We start from the raw sequence: 19,030 nt of genomic DNA, 5'->3' as shown, positions 1-19,030 counted from the left end.
AGGAAGGAATTTCTCAAATTCCCATCTGTGCATGTTCTTTCTCTCTCCTTTTTCTTAGATGTAATTAATAAAAGGATTACTAACAGTTACTATAGAAGAACCTTGAGGCGCAAACCAAGTTCCTTGATTTGCACCTCAAACTTGGATGAGTGCCATCTGCTCATTCCTAGATCAGGAGAACTACATTGTTTTTATTCCCTGTCTTCCATTTTCCTTCCCCCCGTTATTATTCCAGGTAATAAGTAATGGCCCTTCTGAACTGAAACAGATTTAGGAATGTTCTTGAAAAACATAACCTTTCTTACTGGAGTTTTCTTTTAAGACAGGGCAGTTTTATATAAAAGAGAAATATATAATCCTCCTGGGTATACTAACTTTGTTGCTTGCTTATTCTAGGACCAAAAATATATTAATTTCTGTACTTCTTTGTGCTCTCAGCTATGCCTAGAGTTGTGTGTGTGTAGGCATTTCAGAACCATAGTTTGCAGATTTATGCTTTGAACAGTTATCTCTCTTTTAAAGGTTTTATTTATTCGTTTGACAGAGAGAGACACAGCAAGAGAGGGAACATAAGCGGGGAGTGGGGGTGGGGAGGGAGAAACAGACTCCGTGTGGAGCAGAGAGCCCTTCACGGGGCTCAATCCCAGGGGATCATGGTCCAAGCTGAAGGCAGACGCCCAACCACTGAGCCGCCCAGGCGCCCCTGAACAGTTATCTCTTATTTGAATTGTGTCCAGTAGTCAGTTTAATCGTCAGGCGCCATAAATAGTTTAAGATTATAGGCTTCTCTTAATGATCTTTCACCCAATATGTGTCTTCCTCTGCTTCTGGTCTTTTCCCTCATCATCAGCCACAAAAGGCTCTCCCAGGTTTGAAAGTTTTACAGGTCCGTGGATTTGCTTTTCTAAAACTCTTCTCTCACTCCCCCTTAAAAAAAGTACTTAGTCCATGAAAATCTGACTCACAAACTTAGAAATGCTTTAAAATAAGTATCAGAGACATCAGATGTGCAGTTGTTTCTGTGAAGGGCTATCCTGTTTCTTCACACAACTTCCAGCCTCTGTTCATCCCATTTACTCCTGACTGTTGATGTGGATTGTCCCATTTCACTTTTCCTCTCAGGATAGAATACAGGTATCATTAGCTATTCCATATAATAGAATGGAGCCATATTCCAGCGGGAAAATACTGGGTGGCTCGTTCTTTCAAGACCCATCTGAGTATGTGTCAGCCTTCTGTTTGGTCAAGATTGATTTGCGGGACAGCACAACTTGTCCCTAGGTATTCCTGTCTTTCAAGACTTCTGAGGGGTAAGTTGTTCATTTCCTTCATTTTTTATTGAGAAATAGTTGACGTATAATGTTGTGTTAGTTTTAGGGGTACAACATAATGACTTGGTATATTTTTAGATTGCAAAATAATTACTGTAATGAGTTTAGCTAATATCCATCACCACACATAGTTACATTTTCCCCCCCTTTAAGCCATTCACCAAGTACTGACAAAACCTAGTTGTGGTACCTGGGAAGACTAGCTTAACACAAGTTGGTGTTCCATAAATATAAGCCTATAAAAGTTTATTTCCTTTTATTATAAAAGTACCTGTGTTGGTTGAAAACTTTTGAAAACTACAGATTGAAAAAATGAAGAAAATAAAAATCACCTATAATTCTACAGTTTATTGTTAACATTTCTTTGTGCTTATATCTTGGTTGATTAGTTGACTGGGATTATGTATTTACCTATGGCTTTAACACCTGGTTTCTCCCTTAAGCCTCAGAACTTGGTAGTTTGATAATCTTGGCTAATTCTCATAAAGGAGGAGGGATTATACATACTTTTTCCATGTCATTAGATAATTGTTAATGATTTCATTTTTAAAATTTAAATATCTTATTCTGAGATAATTGTAAATTTACATATAGTTGTAAGAAAAAATAGGTCCCATGGACCATTACCCAGTTTCCCTCAGTGATAGTATCTTGTGAAACTGTGGTACTCTCAGTTTACTGTCATTGATACAGTCGAGGTATAAAACATTTCCAAGAATTCTTTCTGTTGCCCTTTTATATCCAAACCCACCTCCTTTCCCTCACCTCCATCCTGGCTCCTGGCAACCACAAAAATGTTCTCCATTTTTATAATGTCGTATCAAGAATGTTATATATAAGTGCGGTCATATAGTGTGTGACCTTTGGGATTGGCTTTTTCCGTTTAGCCTAATTCTCTGGAGATTTCTCCAAGTTCCTACACGTATCAATACGTTATGATTATTGCTGCCTAATACTCTACTGTATGGATATATTACACTTTATTTATCCATTTATCAGTTGATTGGATATTTGGGTTTTTCCAGCTTTTGGCTTTTCTGAATAAAACTTCTCTGACATTTGTATACATGTTTTTGTGTGAGCATAAGTTTTTCTCTGGGATAAATGCCCAATGACTTCATTTTAATGATGGCATAATATTTCATGTGTATGACATTATTTTTCATTGTATAAAATAAATATGTCATTTAGCTGGTTATTTCTAGATTGATTAAAGTTCTTTTCCCTTCAGTTTTTCTTCTTTTTCTTTCTTTTTTAAAGATTTATTTATTTATTTTAGTGCACATGAATACAAGTGGGGAGGGGCAGACTCCACTGAGAGCAGAACCCAAAGTGGGCTTGATCTCACCACGAGTGAGGTCATAACCTGAGCCAAAACCAAGAGTATGAAGCTCATCTGACTAAACCACCCAGGCACCCCATCCCTCCAGTTTTTCTGCTGTTCTAAATACACTGATGAGAATCTTATAGGTAAGCTTTAATGCACATCTACTTTTATTTCTAGAAGTGAAATTGATGCCTCAGAGGATGCAGATTTTTCAAAGCTTTGCTTTTTATTCTCTAGTCTCTCTCTCTCTCTCTTTTTTTTTCTCACAAAAACCTGTAAGAATCCTACCAGCGATGTATGAAAGTGCCCATTTACCCATTTCTCATATCCTTGCCAATACAGAGCACTATTACTTTATAAACTCTGCAAATCTCTACCATACCCGCCTCTAGCCACATGTACTTACAGCTTGACTGTTAGCTTTCCATTCCTACTTAGCCTAAGAAAATCTTTCAGACTAGTAGAAATTCCACTAAGATCCTGTTTTTATATGAAGCTTCGGACTCTGCTGAAGTAGTTTTTTTAGAGCGTCAGAGGATTTGGTAGAAGATGGGTACAGAGGGGCGCTTGGCTGGCCCAGTCTATGGAACATGCAGCTCTTGCTCTCAGGGTTTTAAGTTCGAGCCCCACATTGGGTGTTGAGATTACTTAAAAAAAATAAAGTCTTCAAAAAAAAAAATTGGGTACAGAGAATTAGAAGAAATCATTCTGAATCTTCCTGTTCTTGTGTGTTGTCTCTTTTGTACCTCCTGTTCATCCAGGAGAATTAGTTAAGGGTGTGCTGCTAACACTTACAGCCTTAAAAAAAGACAGACAAAGCTTTGAGATGTGAATCACTTTAAAAAAAAAAAAAAACCTGATTAATATAAGCAGTATAGGGCGCCTGGGTGGCTCAGTGGGTTAAGCCGCTGCCTTCGGCTCAGGTCATGATCTCAGGGTCCTGGGATCGAGTCCCGCATCGGGCTCTCTGCTCAGCAGGGGCCTGCTTCCTTCCCTTCCCCTCTCTCTGCCTGCCTCTCTGCCTGCTGTGATCTCTCTCTGTCAAATAAATAAATAAAATCTTTAAAATATATATATATATAAGCAGTATAGGTGAGAGAGTGTGTGTCTTGTTCAGTATAGTAGCCCATTTGTAGCTCTGAGAGATGAGAGTTAAGTATAGTCCTCTAATGGAACTGTTAATAGTAGGCAGAATGGTAGATGCTTTTCTTCTCCCTTCTTACGCCAAAGTGTTTTAGTGTTTTGTTTTGTTTTTTTTTACCCAGTGTGACTAGGCAGTGATTTTGAAGGAATAATACAGGGTGAAGAATATTTACCAAAACCTGAAAAATGTATTTGTCTTCTGAGATAAGTGAAATCTTTGGTTTGAAAATTACTTTCTGGTAGGATATAGCAAATTGACATTCCATTCAATGTAAGACATTTTTTTCTTCTTTGTGTTTTGAGATCTGTAATAGTTTTCTTTATATGTGGCTACCATATTTAAGATGAGTCAGGCTGATTTCAGTTGTTTTATTGTTAGAATGGCAAATCACTCTTCTAGAAGATTAGATGACTTCAGAAGAGATTGTGCTCACCGACTTGTTTGGTGCTCGGTTAGCATCCTGTGACAAAGACCCCATTCTTATAAAGAGATGAATTAAGGAGGCTGGCAGAATCTGGTGTTTCTCTTTTTAAAGTTGTAAGAATTCTTATTCATTCAGCCATTTAAATACCTTCTGCAAGTTTTTAGCTGGAGACGAATGACGAATATAATGAAATGCAGATTAAGTAAAGCGTCATCCATGAAAACTATTCACTCTCGCAGTTATTATAAAGAAAATCTTCTCTTTTCATTTTTCCCAATTAATATGATTCTTACGGCACCAGTGACTGATCTTAACATTATCTAAAACATTTACACACATTTTGGCCTAGGAAGGAGAGTGTATTATTGAACATCAAGCTGGGCATTCTTATATCCAGGTGTTGCATATTTCTAAAATGTTACTTTTAGTTTAAAGAGCGTGCAGGAAGGGAATTCTGCTTAATGGGGGAGAGATCATTGGGAGAGGTTTGGATAGAGCATTTTCTTTGAGCTTAGCCTGTATAGCTTTTCCCGAAACTATCATAATTTTCCTTCAGGGCTGTGGAAGGGTCCTGGAATCTGTCAACTCTGTTGAAGCTCAGAGTTTAGTTTTATTTTTGAAATAAAAATTCTCTATGTGGTATATTTAGACAGGTTTTTTTTTTTAAGAAATATTTTTATAATGATCATGGAAATATCTGCAGGTCTGAGAACTCCTAGAAGAATCATTGACTATGAATTTGACCAAGAATGGTGACTTAAACAACAACAAAAGACATGATGTTGAGAATGATTAGATACAAACAGAATCAGTCACTCAGAATTCTTTGACAAAAATGGTGGTGTTCAACTCTGATCTGAGTGACTGTCAGGAGACCGGTCTGCAGCATGCAGAATTAGTTTATTGAGGAGGCCAGAAGGTGCTGAAGGGAAAAACGTATTTTAAACAAACAAGGTTTATTATATAGATACTTCAGGAAAGATTTGTTCATGAAAATCTAGAATTATAGTGGACATGGTAAGTAATAAAAGAGAACTGAAAGACAGCATTATGTTTTTTTGGTGGGTAAATGGGGAAGAAAGCATTGGGTTTCTTTGCTGTCTTCAGCAAAGCTTAAGTTTTTGTGGATCATTATAACCTTTGTGTGACTGTGTGGAAGAACTTCCCAGCATATTTTGTGTTCTTTCTGGATTTGGATAACACTCAACAGAGACCTGCTTTTGCCTAACGTGAGTGAATAGTCCTATTTTAAAACTGTATTGAAGTGTGGAGGCTTCATATGATTTATTAGTATATAATACTGTGTTTGACATTGACCTATTTGTGAACAAGGAATATTCAGTTCACATTCATTGTTCATTTTCGTGTTTAAACCACAAATAAATGTTACAGTTGTAGGATCTGTGCTGGAACTGAACAGCCTATGAATTCAGCCAAAGAAAACAGTTAGTTAGCCTGGATGTTTCAGGCCCCCTTAAGTTTTGAGGGTTGTGTATTTTGTTTTTGTCTTTTTTACTTATAAGTGTATTTGATTTGGTCTTTTCTTTTAGTAACCGGAGAACTGGAGTTTAGTAACTGGAGTTTATCCTTATGGAGGTACCCTCATGGCCATATCTGAATGTCGTGAAGGGTAGTAACTTCTTCCATTTTCTTGTGCCTTGCTTGCCTGCAGATCATGACAGCCCAATAAGAAGAGAGAAAAGGATATATATTTAAAGCCACATGCTTCTGTTCTGCAGATTTTCTTCACAGAGTTCCATGTGGGCATGGCCTCTTGGCTTTACTAATTTTCCTTTTTAAGCCTAAGATATTCCTTAGGCCAAAGTAAGCTTTTTTAAAATTGAGATAAGTGAAGTTCATAGTCATATTTTCCATTATGGGGGTCCTTCTGTTTACTACTGATTTTTTTGTGTACACAGAATGTATTAGATAATTCTAATCCATACATACCCTCAAAGTTACTCATTTCTCAGAAGAGGAAACAGTTAGACCAATAAGAAGCTTGCCCTTCTTGGTGGGGGTGGGGGACAGGATAGGATTTTAGATTAAATTATCTTAATTTCACAGATGGTTTGGGAATTATTGGAATTACCTTGGAAAGAGAAGATTTGCTTTTGTTTTTGTTTTTTTAGCACAGGGAAAATGGGGATGGTTTCTATTTTGATAACCTGGTCAGATAAAATGAAGGACCAGGTTGGGATGGGTAAGGGCAGGGTGGTGAACATGGAAGTGTAGCACGAGATTGAAGTAAGACAGCAACTTAGGAGAAAATTCAATTAGAGGGAGAAGTTTCAGATTTTTTAAAATGTAAGAATTATAAGTAAAATAAGATGGATTGTGCCACAAAAAAATTTGGTCTGCAACAGAACAATTATGCATTTGAAAGAGGTGGGACAGGGTCAGAAAATAATTAATTTTGTATCGTGGGTTTGAAGACTGGAGTTCTGTGTAGTTTGATAGGAGGCTGATCAGAGCATCTTCCTTGGTTGTCAATAATGTTCTCAGTTAATGACTAATTGCTGCTCTTGCCCAGAAATCCAGAAACTCTGGAGATGAGGAATTCTTTTTGAAACTAATTCCACAGTACATCACCCCTTTTGTTCACCACCACAGACTGTACCCTGGCTCCTCTTCCCAAGGGCGGTTCATTGGCACGTCTGTCTGGTAGGGCGGTGTTTTCTGCATAGTAATCAGGCCTCTGCAATTGTGACATTCCTCCCCCTCACCCTAAACTCTTTGGGTTCTTGACACACGGTGGCAATGCTCCTGGTAGAACAAAAATCAAAAAGAGAAAGGGAAAAAAAAATCTTCTAGAATTTGATGTGCCTGCATGGTTCTGCCATGCTGTGATTAAGGAAACTCCATTAAAAACTTTCTTCTTCCCAGGAAGCAGCCTTGTGAATAGGCAGGTTCAGAAAGCCAGGGAGCTGGCAAACTTTTTCTATTGCAGCCTGTCCTACTTCACCAAGGGTTTAGTGATAAGTGTTCACATTTTAAATGATTAAAATTTATATTCTGACCACCTTTAGTGTGTGCTAATTTGCATAACTTTTTTTTTTTAAGATTTTATTTTATTTGAGAGAGAGAGTGAGCGAGAGAGAGCACACAAGCAGGACAGAGGGGGAGGGAGAAGCAGGCTCTCCGTGTGCGAGCAGGGAGCCCAATGTGGGGCTTGATCCCAGGACTCTGGGATCATGACCTGAGCCGAAGGCAGACACCTGCCCGACTGAGCCTCCCAGGTCCCCCATAACTTTTTTTTTCTCCCAAAGATTTTACTTGCCTACTTGTTTATTTATTTATTTATCTGAGAGAGCACTAGTAGGGAAAGGGCAGAGGGACAGGGACAACAAGACTCCTGCTGAGCTACCCAGGCGCCTCTGTGTAACTTTTATAAAAATTGTCTCTTTGGCCACCATTGTGTGCAGTTTTCATTTTTGTTGCCTGCATGACAAGAGGGGGTAGAGATAAGAGTTCTACAAAGAGGGGCAGCTTGGTGGCACAGTTGCTTAAGCATCTGACTCTTAATCTCGGCTCAGGTCGTGATCTCACGGCTCTGAGATCAAGCCCCGAGTTGGGCTCTGCACTCAGTGGGGAGCCTGCTTCAGGATTCTCTCTCTTCATTTGCCCCACCCTCTTTCAAATAAATAAGTAAATCTTTTTTTTAAAGTCTCATAAAGATAGGTCAACAGGAGTATGTTGAAGGAGTCAATGCAAGTTTGACCAGCAGGTGTCCAAGTTTTTTGTTTTCCTATATTTAAAAAACAAAGAGATCTCTGGGATATTAGAGTATTTAGGAAAAAGGTATTGTCATCGGTTTTTAGACTCACAGAATTTATAACTAGACTTTTAAATTATTAATTTGTGTGTTTTGTCTTGCATATGCCAAAGGGCATACTTCGGAGATGAAAGGTTTTTGGTTTTTTTTTTTTTTTAATCACAAATTGAAATACTACAGAAGAATAATGTTTCTTACACTCTCTTCAGAAACTTGCTTCACTAGTATTGTGTTTTCTGATTTTGATAAGGTTACATGTCTTGAAAATGGCATGTGTTTGTTTTTAATACCATTGATCTTGCTTTATTCAGATGCATAGATGATTATAAATAAATTCTGCTCAGTCTGTAAAGCCTAAGGAAGTCCTCATATTCTTATTTTTCTGAAAATCCTGACACTTAGTAAGACCTAAGAATCCTTGTGGGGGTTCACAGATTAAATTCCTTGGATGCCTTACCACAAATGCTAAGGAAGAAATTTATTCATTTGTTCAATAAATGTTTATTGATGCCTGCTATGTGCCAGGCACTGAAATGTGTGTTCCGTAGCAGTGGGTTACCCTGAGAGAACTAATCTTGATCATTATCAGTTTCTTAGTTCACAGCAGCCTTCTGAGCATTGAGAGCAAGTCTGACCTTCATTCCTGGCCTATTTGCTGTTTTCCAAGGACCTTGGGATTATAGAATGCCAGAGTTGAAAGATATGTAGGTAGACGTTTTAGTCCAGTTCCCTCATTGGATTCATTAGGAGTAATGTAGAACCTCATATGTATACTCCCATTTGGTCTAAGATGACTCGAGTTTCTCTGCTCTAAATCTAAGTGTTTAATACTGAGAATCATTTTTAGAATGCTTGAGTTGGGTGAAATCTCTGGTTCAACCCCTTGAAAAACTGATGGGTGACTGAATTGACAATCCTACTTAAAGATGGTTGAGAATTGACTATCACAGATATATCTTCTGGTATTACAAGCACTCCTGCCAAAGAGGCTTATTCTAACTGGTAATTGTCTTTTTTTCTCCCAGAGGTATAGAGACCACAGAGTAGATTAGAGACATAGTCCAAACAAAGTAAAAGGATGATCAGAGAACTTTTCAGAACTTGTTGGGTTTAAAACAAAACAAAACAAAACCCCACAACACAACAACAACAAAAAACAAATTCTAGTCCTATTCTGATGGTGCTGTAATTTCTTTGTCAAAAACAAAATCCAGAAAGAAAAATACTCTGACAGAAATCAGGAAACCAAATATCCTACCTGCTAGCCAGCTCAGTGGGTTCAGATCAGAGCGTACCATTTAAGATCCCTTTTAGCTGTCTTTAGGTTTATTTGAAAACGATTCCAGTGTGTTCATAAGTGAAAAACAATTTAAAAGATCTTCTTTTTGGCCTTGGTACTTTTATCGCAGTTAGCATTTCTAATAGTTCTTCAAAGTTCGAAGAGAAATAGGCTGTTACCACAGAGAGAGAAAAAAAAAAATCTTTTATTTTTTTCCTTTACCCCCTACCCTGCCATAGTCAGAAAACTGGCCCTAAATTTCCTGGACAGATTTGTTTCACTCTCAGAAGAGAGCTGCTTAGGCAGTAAATGCTCAACTGTGTCCTTTTGTTAACACTGCGGTGGCTGGGGTGCTTCCACCAGCTGTAAGGTTTGTTAGCCGGACCTCAAGATTTTTGCCTTAATCCAAATGGACAGTTACCAGAGGCCATGATGCAGAAGAGGTTATTGGAGGTTAGTTCTTAAATGTCTTAAGATCAGCCTACTGTAATTCACATTCAGTAAAGAAGTGGTTTATAACTGGTAAGCTGAGTAAATGGATTATCTCTAAGCCTTACTATTTTTAGCCTTTCCCCAAAAATGAATGGTGAATTGTCACGTCTCTCCCAAGAGCTTTTGTTTCAGTGAGTGCCTAGAGACAAGATGGAGCTTCAGCATTACTCCTGGAAGAAGGCAGTGGGTAGGAGTGGTTGTGCTGATTTGGGGTAGTGTCTAGCATTCAAAGAGAGGCACTGGGAGTTACATACCCCAGTGCCCATGGGCCTGGGTTCTAGTCCAGGTTTAGCTACTTAGTAGCTGAGTGACCTTGGGCAGAGTCATAAACTCTGGGTCTTGATCTCTTTAGTTTTGAAATTAGCCAAAATACGATCTGTCCTGTCTACTCCTTTTAAGATGGTGGTAACAATACAGTATTGCTATTGAAGATGGTATTATTAAGAAGGGGGGAGAGGACAGAAAGCCAAGTAACAGGCAAGTGAATTTGTTTCTCACTCTCTTCTCTATATAATGCTATAGATCACCTTAAAAAAAAAGGTTTTATATATTTATGTATTTGAGAGCTCGCGCATGTGTGAGTCGGGGGAAGGAACAGAGGGAGAGGCACAAGCAGACTCTGTGCTGAGCACAGAGCCTAACATGGGGCTCGATTTCATGACCCTGGCATCACGCCCTGAGCTGAAATCAAGAGTCAGATGCCTAACTGACTGAGCCACCCAGGTGCCCTTGGATGGATCATGTTTAAGGGTGAATGTTTTTGGGTCAGCCACTTGGGACAACAAAATGATCTCTTCAACTGGAAAGCCCTGGTGTTCTTACCATTTCTTAATATCACATTGCTTTAGTGGTACACATCATCCCTGGTCCTTCTTTTGTAGCTTAGAACTGGACAGCACACATACGTACATGCTGGTAATGTGCCTAGAAGATTTAACTTGATCACAGGGCTGCTTGTTGCCTAGGCAAGGGTCCTTTCATTCAATTCAGGAGATGTGCATATTGGATTAAAATATATATACACACACACAGTTTTGAAAACAAAAAAGTTGGAGAAGACCAATTATAATTCTTCTTAATTTATATGAGTTCCTTGTAGTTCTGGTCATTTGCACATGAGCTATTTATTTAGGTTTATTAAGACGGGACACCTGGGTGGCTCAGTGGTTAAGCATCTGCCCTCAGCTCAGGTCATGATCCCAGGGTCCTGGGATCGAGCCCCTCATTGGGCTCCCTGCTCAACAGGAAGCCTGCTTCTCCCTCTCCCACTCCCCCTGCTTGTGTTCCCTCTCTTGCTGTGTCTCTCTCTGTCAAATAAATAAGTAAAAAAAATCTTAAAAAAAAAAAGATTATCTGTTCTTTGTTTTCTGTGTTTTGTTTTTATCCATGCATAGGCTTTATAAAAAAATTTATTATTTTAAATGGATGAAGATTGGATGTTTTTAAAATTTATTTAACTGTTTCTTCACTGGAGAGCACTTGTTTTTTAACTTTATTTTAATATTCTGTAATATTATAGTTACTGTTTTTTATAATTCTAAAATAAAAGAACTGCCTCTAAGAGTTCCGTAAATTGCTAAGATTCTAACTGTGGACTCCTGACCAGGACCTCACAGTAAGCCAGGTCTAGGGAAATTTGTCCCCAAGAAATGAAATAGCATTGAGCAGAGGATTCAGTGTACAAATGAGTGAGACTGGACCTCTCAGCCCAGTAAGCCGAACCTCTTCACCTTTGTGCTCTGAATCAGAGAGGAATAAAGTATAAGGGACTGAGGTGTGTCTGTGTCTGTTTGGTTTTTGTGAGCAAGACAACACATTTCCACTCTGTCACTTTGTAAGTAGATATGAGTGAGTAGATATGAGTAGGGATTGGCAAAATCCGGAGCCTATAAGTACATTTTAAGCAGTGCAGAGGACAGCCCCCACATTTTTCTTGTACTAATTATGCTTTTTACATTTTTCTTACAATTTTTGTTCTTGATCCTCCCTCCCACCCTCACCTCTGATTTGTGACCCAGGGAGGATGAAGACTTTTTCTTACAGTCCTGCTGTTTGAAGCATTTGGGTAATTTTACAATGAAATAAAATTGTCTCTTAAAAAAAAAAAACAAACAAACCAGAAAACTATGGTGATGTATTTTGAAATTCACCTGTGGGAGAAAAGTAGTTACATTTGTTGAATGGTATAATTGAATACAATAAAATTTGCTGTTTTATGTGCAGAATTTGAGTTTTGATAAAGGTACATAGTTGTGTAACACCATAACTGTGTAAAACATTTCAGACATTTTCATCACCACAAATAGTGCCCTTGTACGCCTTTGCAGTCATTCCCCTTCCTGTGCTGCGGGTCCATGGCAATATCTGGGTTGCTTTGGCTTTTTCTAGAATTTTATATGAATGGAATCATACTGTATGTAGCTTTTTTTTAAAAAAATTTTATTTATTTATTTGACAGAGAGAGATTACAAGTAGGCAGAGAGGCAGGCAGAGAGAGAGAGGAGGAAGCAGACTCCCTGCTGAGCAGAGAGCCCGATGCGGGACTCGATCCCAGGACCCTGAGCTCATGACCTGAGCTGAAGGCAGCGGCTTAACCCACTGAGCCACCCAGGCGCCCTGTATGTAGCTTTTCATGTTAGTTCCTGTCTCTTAGCATAGTGCATGTAAGTTTCATTTCCTGTCTTTTATCAGTAGTTTGTTCTTTTTAATTGCTATGAAGTATTCCGTGTTGTTAATATCCTGTTATATATAAATACAGGACAGTATTTTATCCATTTACCAGTAGATGGACTTTTGGGTTGTTCTTAGTTTTTTTTTTTAGCTATTATGAATAGAGTTGCTAGGAATATTCACTTTCAAGTCTTTTTGATATATATTTTTTCATTTCTTTGGGATAAATCCCTAGGAATATGATTGCGGGGTCATATGTACGGTGTATGTTAATTCCATAAGAAACTGCCAAACCACCAATCTGAGTGTAGGAGAGTTCTAGTTGTTCCCCATCCTCTCCAACATTTGAATGACATGTCAGTCATTTTACTTTTAACTTCTGTAGCATATACTATGTAAGTAGATAATCTTGTAATTTGCATTTATTTAATTAATAATATTAAGCATCTTTTTATGTGTTTATTTCTGATTTGTCTATCTTTGGTCAAGTGTTGAAATTTGCCTTTTTGAAAAATAGGAATATTTGTGTTCATACTGTTCAGTTATAAGAGTTCTTTATATATTTTTGATACAAATCTTTTTTCAGAAATAAATTCTGCGAATTTTTTTCCATCTGCAGATTGTTTATTAATAGCATCTTTTGAAGAACAAGTTTTTAATTTTGTTCAAGTCCAGTTTATGCGTTTTCTGTCCTAAGAAATTTTTGTCTAATTCAAGTTTACAACATTTATTTTTTCCCAGTTTTTTCTATAACAAGCTGCATAGCTCTTAATCTAAGTATGATCCATTTGGGATTAATTTTAGTATATTCATTTATCCATTGAACTATCTTGATACCTTAGTATATTTCTGGACTCTGTGTTCTATTGATCTGCATATCTTTTCTTATACCAGTACTGTGCTGTTGTTATTCTGAATCTATAATAAATCTTAAAATCAGAGAATACAAGTCTTCAACATAATTCTTTTTTAAGATCATTTGGACTAATCTAGATTCATTCTCCTTTAGTTTTTCTAGCAGTGTTGTATATGTTTCAGAGCACAGTTCTTGCACATCTTTTGTAAAAATTCATCCCTTTTGTAAATGGTATTTTTAAATTATGGTTTCCAGTTGTTCGTTTGATGTGTATCTTTTTGTATATATTTTGTATATCTGGTTTTTGTACCTCTTGCATCTTTGCTAAACTCATCAATTCTAATACTTTTTTTTTCTTAAGATTTTATTTATTTATTTGACAGAGAGGAGTGGGAGAGTGGGAGAGTGGGAGAGGGAGAAGCAGGCTTCCTCCAAGCAGGGCCTGATGCAGGGCTCAGTCCTAGGACTCTGGGATCATGACCTGAGCTTAAGGCAGATGCTTAACCTGCAGCCACCCCGGCTCTAATACCTCTACTACCTTTTTTGTAGATACCTTAGAATTTTCTACTTTGATCATAATATCTGTGAATGAAGTTTTTCCTCTTCCTTTCTTAAATACATGTGTACATACACATATACACACACATAATTCCATTTCTTATATAGAATATTATAATTTTATGATATATTCAATATTACATATATTATATACCTTATTTTCTCACCTTATTTCACTGGCCAAGATGTTCAACACATCATTGAAAAGAAGTAGTGAGAGGAGAGATCCTTGCTGTGTTCCCAGTCTTAAGGGAAAACATTCAGTCTTTACTGTAGTAGATGTAGGATGTTAGGTTTGAGTTTTTCATATGTGCCCTTTACCAGATTGAAGAAGTTTCTTTTATTCCTAGTTTGTTGAGTATTTTTTTTTCTTTTTTAAAAATCATGAACAGTTATTGAATTTTATCACATGGTTTTTCCACATTTATCAAGATCATGTGGTTTGGTTTTGTTTGTCTTTTAATATGAAGAAACATATTGATTTTCAGTGTTAAACCAACCTTGCATTGCTGAAGTATGTCCAGTTGGTCATGATATGTTGTTACCTTTTGCGTTGCTAGATTTGAGTTGCTAAAATTTTGTTAATGATTTTTGGGATTTATCTTCATGAGGGATATTGATCTATAAATTTCTTACAATATTTTTGTTTGGTTTTGGTGTCAGGATAATACTAGTCTCAAAATGAGATGGAAATTGTTCTCTCTTCTGCTTTCTGGTAGAATTTGAATTACCTCTTTTCTTAAATGATTGGTGAAACTCAATAGTTAATCCTTAAGAGCCTGGAGTTTTCTTTGTGAAGTTTTAATTACTAATTCAGTCTGTTTAATAGATGAAGTGTTGTTAACAGCTTTTAAATTTTTTCTTAAATGATTTTGAATATTGTGTCTTTCTAGAAATTTGTCCATTTTGTCTAAGTTATTTAAATTTTTTTTAACATAAAGGTGTTTCTATTATTCCTTATTTCCCTTTTAATACATGTATGACCTGTATTGATTTTGTTTTCATTCTCAATATTGATAACTTGCCTTCTCTCTTTTCCCTTGTTAGTATGGCTAGAGCCATATGATATTATTGATCTTTTCAAAGAATCAACATTTTGGTATCGTTGATTTTTCTCTATTATAATTTTTATGTTTTCAGTTCTATTAATTTCTGCTCTTTAATCTTTCTGCTTGTTGTGGACTTAATTGGCTTTTTTTCCTGGTAGCTTAGGGTAGAAGCTGAGATCATTAATTTGTGAGACCTTTCTTCTTTCATAATGCAGATATTAAAAGATAAATTTTCTGCAAACAACTTTTTTAACTGTATCCAACAATGTTTTTTTAAAAAATTTTTACATTGTTTTTTATTAACGTATAATATATTACTTGCCCCAGGGGTATAGGTTTATGAATCATCAGGCTTACACATTTCATAGTACTCACCATAGCACATACCCTCCCCAATGTCCATAACCCAGACACCCTATCCCTTCCACTCCTCTCCCCAGCAGTCCTCAGTTTGTTTTGTGAGAAAAAATGAAACAAGTTGGGGTTGGGAGGGAGACAACAATGTTTGTTTTTACATTCAGTTCAAAATACTTGCCAATTTACCTTGTGAATTTCTTCTTTGACCTACAGTCTATTTAGAAATGAATTACTTAATTTCCAAGTATTTTGAGGATTTTCCAGATATCTGTCTATGATAATTATTTAAAGTAAGCTCTACACCCAGCGAGGGGCTTGAATTCATGATCCCCAAGATCGAGTCGCATGCTCTGCAGACTGAGCCAGCGAGGTGCCCTCTCTTACTGTTTTCTAAATTAATCCTTTTGTGGTCAAAGAATCTATTTTGTATGATTTCCATGTTTTTAAAATTTATCAAGACTTATTTTATGGCCTAGAATATGGTCCAGCTTGGTGAGTGTTTTATGTGTATTTGAAAAGAATATTTATATGCTGTTTCGGGTGACATGTTCTATAAATGCCAGTTACATCAGGTGGTCAACTTTATTTGGTGAGTACTTGTTTTAGTACTGTGCAATGAATTGTGGATTTTTCTACTTTTCAGTTCTGTTTTTGCTTCATGTATTTTGAAATTCTGTTATTGGCAGATAAACATTTAAGGTTGTTCTATATCCTCTTGATACATTGGTTCCTTTTTTACTATGGAATGTCCCTCTTTATCCTGGCAATATTCTTTGTTAAAATCTATATAATAAAACTAATATGTACTGCTGTTGCTGCTACTTTTGATTAGTAAGCTACTCTAGCTTTCTTTTATTAGTATTTGTATAGTAACTCTTTTATCTTCCTTATACTTACAACCTGTTTGTATCTTTAGACTTAACTTGTCTTTGTATATATGTAGACAGCATATAGGTGGGTTTGTTTTTACTGCTGTTTCTGTTGTTTGATTCAATCTGATACTTTCTGCCTTTTATAGGAGGCTTTTTATAAAGACTTTCATAAAATGTAAATATGAATTGTTTAGGTTTGAATCTACTGTCTTACCATTCGTTTTCTATTTATCTTATGTTTCTTGTGTTCTTTCTCCTCTTTTCCTGCTTTTTAAAGTAAGTTGTTATTGTTTTAGTGAATCCTATTTACCTCTGCTTTTAGCTTATTAGCCACACCCCTTTGTTATTTTATAACAGTTGCTCTAGTGTTTTTACATCTTTAACCAATTATAGTTAATCTGCAAATAAGACTTTACATAGAGTGTAAGTCTTTGAAACAATATGCTGTCATTTCTCCCCTACTATTCTTAGTTCTGTTTTACTTCTACCATAGTGTAAACACATTATAGATAATATATTAGTAGGTTTCCTTAAATAGTCATTATCTTTTAAAAAGATTAAAAATAAGGAAAAATTTTTTTTAATATTTATTCATATATTGATAATTTCTGGCTCTTCATTCTTTTGTTTAAATTCAGATGTCTGTCTGGTATCATTTTCTTTCTGGTTAATGATTTTTTTTTAAAGATTTTATTTATTTATTTGACAGAGATCACAAGCAGGCAGAAAGGCAGGCAGAGAGAGAGGGGGAAGCGGACTCCCTTCTGAGCAGAGAGCTCAGTGCAGGGCTTGATCCAGGATCCTGAGATCATGACCCGGGCCAAAGGCGGAGGCTTAACCCACTAAGCCACCTGGGCGCCCCTAAACCTTTTTTTTTTTTTTTTTTTAGGATTTTATTTATGAGAGAGAGAGAGAGCGTGAGCGCATGAGCGGGAAGAAGGCCAGAGGAAGAAGCATACTCCCTGCCAAGCTGGGAGCTTAATGTGAGACTCAGTCCCAGGACTCTGGGATCATGACCCGAGCCAAAGGCAGTCGCTTAACCAACTGAGCCACCCCGGTGCCCTGAACTTTTTTTTTCTAATAAAAGTTTTTTACTTATTTATTAGAGAGAGAGAGAGACAGCGCATAAGCACAGAGGAGAGGGGGAAGGAGAAGCAGGCTTCCTGGGGATCATGACCTGGGCGGAAGGCAGATGTTTAATTGACTGAGCCACCCAGGCACCCTTGATAAACTTTCTTTTAACATTTCTTACAGTGCAGCTCTGCTGGCAGTGAATTCTCTCAGCTTCTGTTTTTCTGAAAGTCTTTAAAATCTTCATTTTTTTTTTAAAGTTTTTATTTAAATTCCAGTTACGTAACATACAATCCAAATGTCCGATTAATGGACAGTATTAGTTTCAGGTGTACAGTATAGTGATTCAGCACCTCCATACATCACCCTGTGCTCATCACTAGGGCACTCCTTAGTCCCCATCACCTATTTGACCCACCCCCCACCCCCCACCACCCACTTCAGTTTGTAAAAACTATCAGTTTGTTCTCTATAGTTAAGAGTCTGTTTCTTGGTTTGCCTCTCTCTTTTGCTCTTTTCCTCGCTCTGCTCATTTGTTTTGCCTCTAAAATTCCACATATGCATGAAATCACATGGTATTTATCTGACCGAGTGACTTCACTTAGCATAATACTCTCTAGCTCCGTAAGTGTGGTTGCAAATGGCAAGATTTCATTCTCTTTATGTATATATAAAAAATATATATTTTATATATGTGTGTGTATGTGTATATATACATATATATACTCCCGTCTGCCTGACCTCCAGCCGTGCTTCGAGCTCACCGAGCCTGCGACCGGTTCAAGCCACCCAAGATGCCTGAAGGAAAGAAGACCAAGGGGAAGAAGGTGGCCCTGGCCCCTGTTGTCATCAAGAAGCAGGAGACTAAGAAGGTGATCAGTCCCTGTTTGAGAAAAGGCCCAAGAATTCTGGCATCATACAAGATATCCAGCCCAAAGGAGACCTTGCCAGCTTTGTCAAATGGCTGTTCTGCCTCTGGCTGCAGTGGCAAAGGACTATTCTCTGTAAGCATCTAAAAGTGCCTCCCCTAATTCTCCAGTTCACCTAGGCTTTGGACTGCCAAAAAACTCCTCAAATGCTTAAGCTGGACTGCAAACACAGCAAGAGAAGCAGAGATTGTTGGCCCTAGCTAGTAAGAAACCTGCTGGGAAAGAGGATGTACCCACTAAGATGCTGCCTATCCTCTGAGCTGGAGCTTTTTCTGTCACCACCTTGGTGGAAAACAAAAAGGCTCAGCTGGTAGTGATTGCACATGATGTGGATCCCATTGAGCTGGGTGTCTTCCTGCCTGTTCTGTGTCACAAGATGAAGGTTCTCTACTGTATTATCGGGGGAAAGACCAGGCTGAGAGGTATCCTTCACAGGAAGACCTGCACCACTGTTGCTTTCACACACGTTAACTCAGAAGACAAAGGAACTCTGGCTAAGCTGGAGGAATGTACTGGGACCAATTACAATGATGGATATGATGAGACCTGCCATTCCTGGGGAGGCAACATCTTGGGTCCAAAGTTGGTAGCTCACATTGCCAAACTGGAAAAGGCAAAGGCTAAAGAACTGGCCACTAAATTGGGCTAAGTGTATGCTGTTGAATATTCTGTACATAAAAGTAATAAAAATTCTCTTTCAAAAAAAAAAATTAGACATTGCAGAAGATCAGTAAACTTTAAGACACAACAATAAAACTATGCCAATCCACAGTGGATGTGTATGTATATATAAATATATATTTACACACATATGTATACATATATACATATATATTTACACATTTATGTGTGTATATATACATACATATATATACACATATACATACATATATACA

At 37.3% G+C, this 19,030-nt stretch overlaps 1 protein-coding gene and 1 pseudogene across 1 annotated transcript in view; both read left to right on the top strand.

Moving 5' to 3' along the window:
* FOXO3 (forkhead box O3) overlaps positions 1-19,030 on the top strand; it is a 124,921-nt gene that overhangs the window by 38,175 nt on the left and 67,716 nt on the right. The window lies entirely within an intron of this gene.
* LOC106005880 lies at positions 630-18,948 on the top strand (annotated as a pseudogene).

The sequence above is a fragment of the Mustela putorius genome, unplaced genomic scaffold, assembly GCF_011764305.1.
Source record: "Mustela putorius furo isolate JIRA1106 unplaced genomic scaffold, ASM1176430v1.1 tig00000450_pilon_pilon_pilon, whole genome shotgun sequence".
NCBI lineage: Eukaryota > Metazoa > Chordata > Mammalia > Carnivora > Mustelidae > Mustela > Mustela putorius.
The sequence above is the reverse complement of the archived record's forward strand: the minus strand, read 5'-3'. Positions and strand labels throughout refer to the sequence as shown.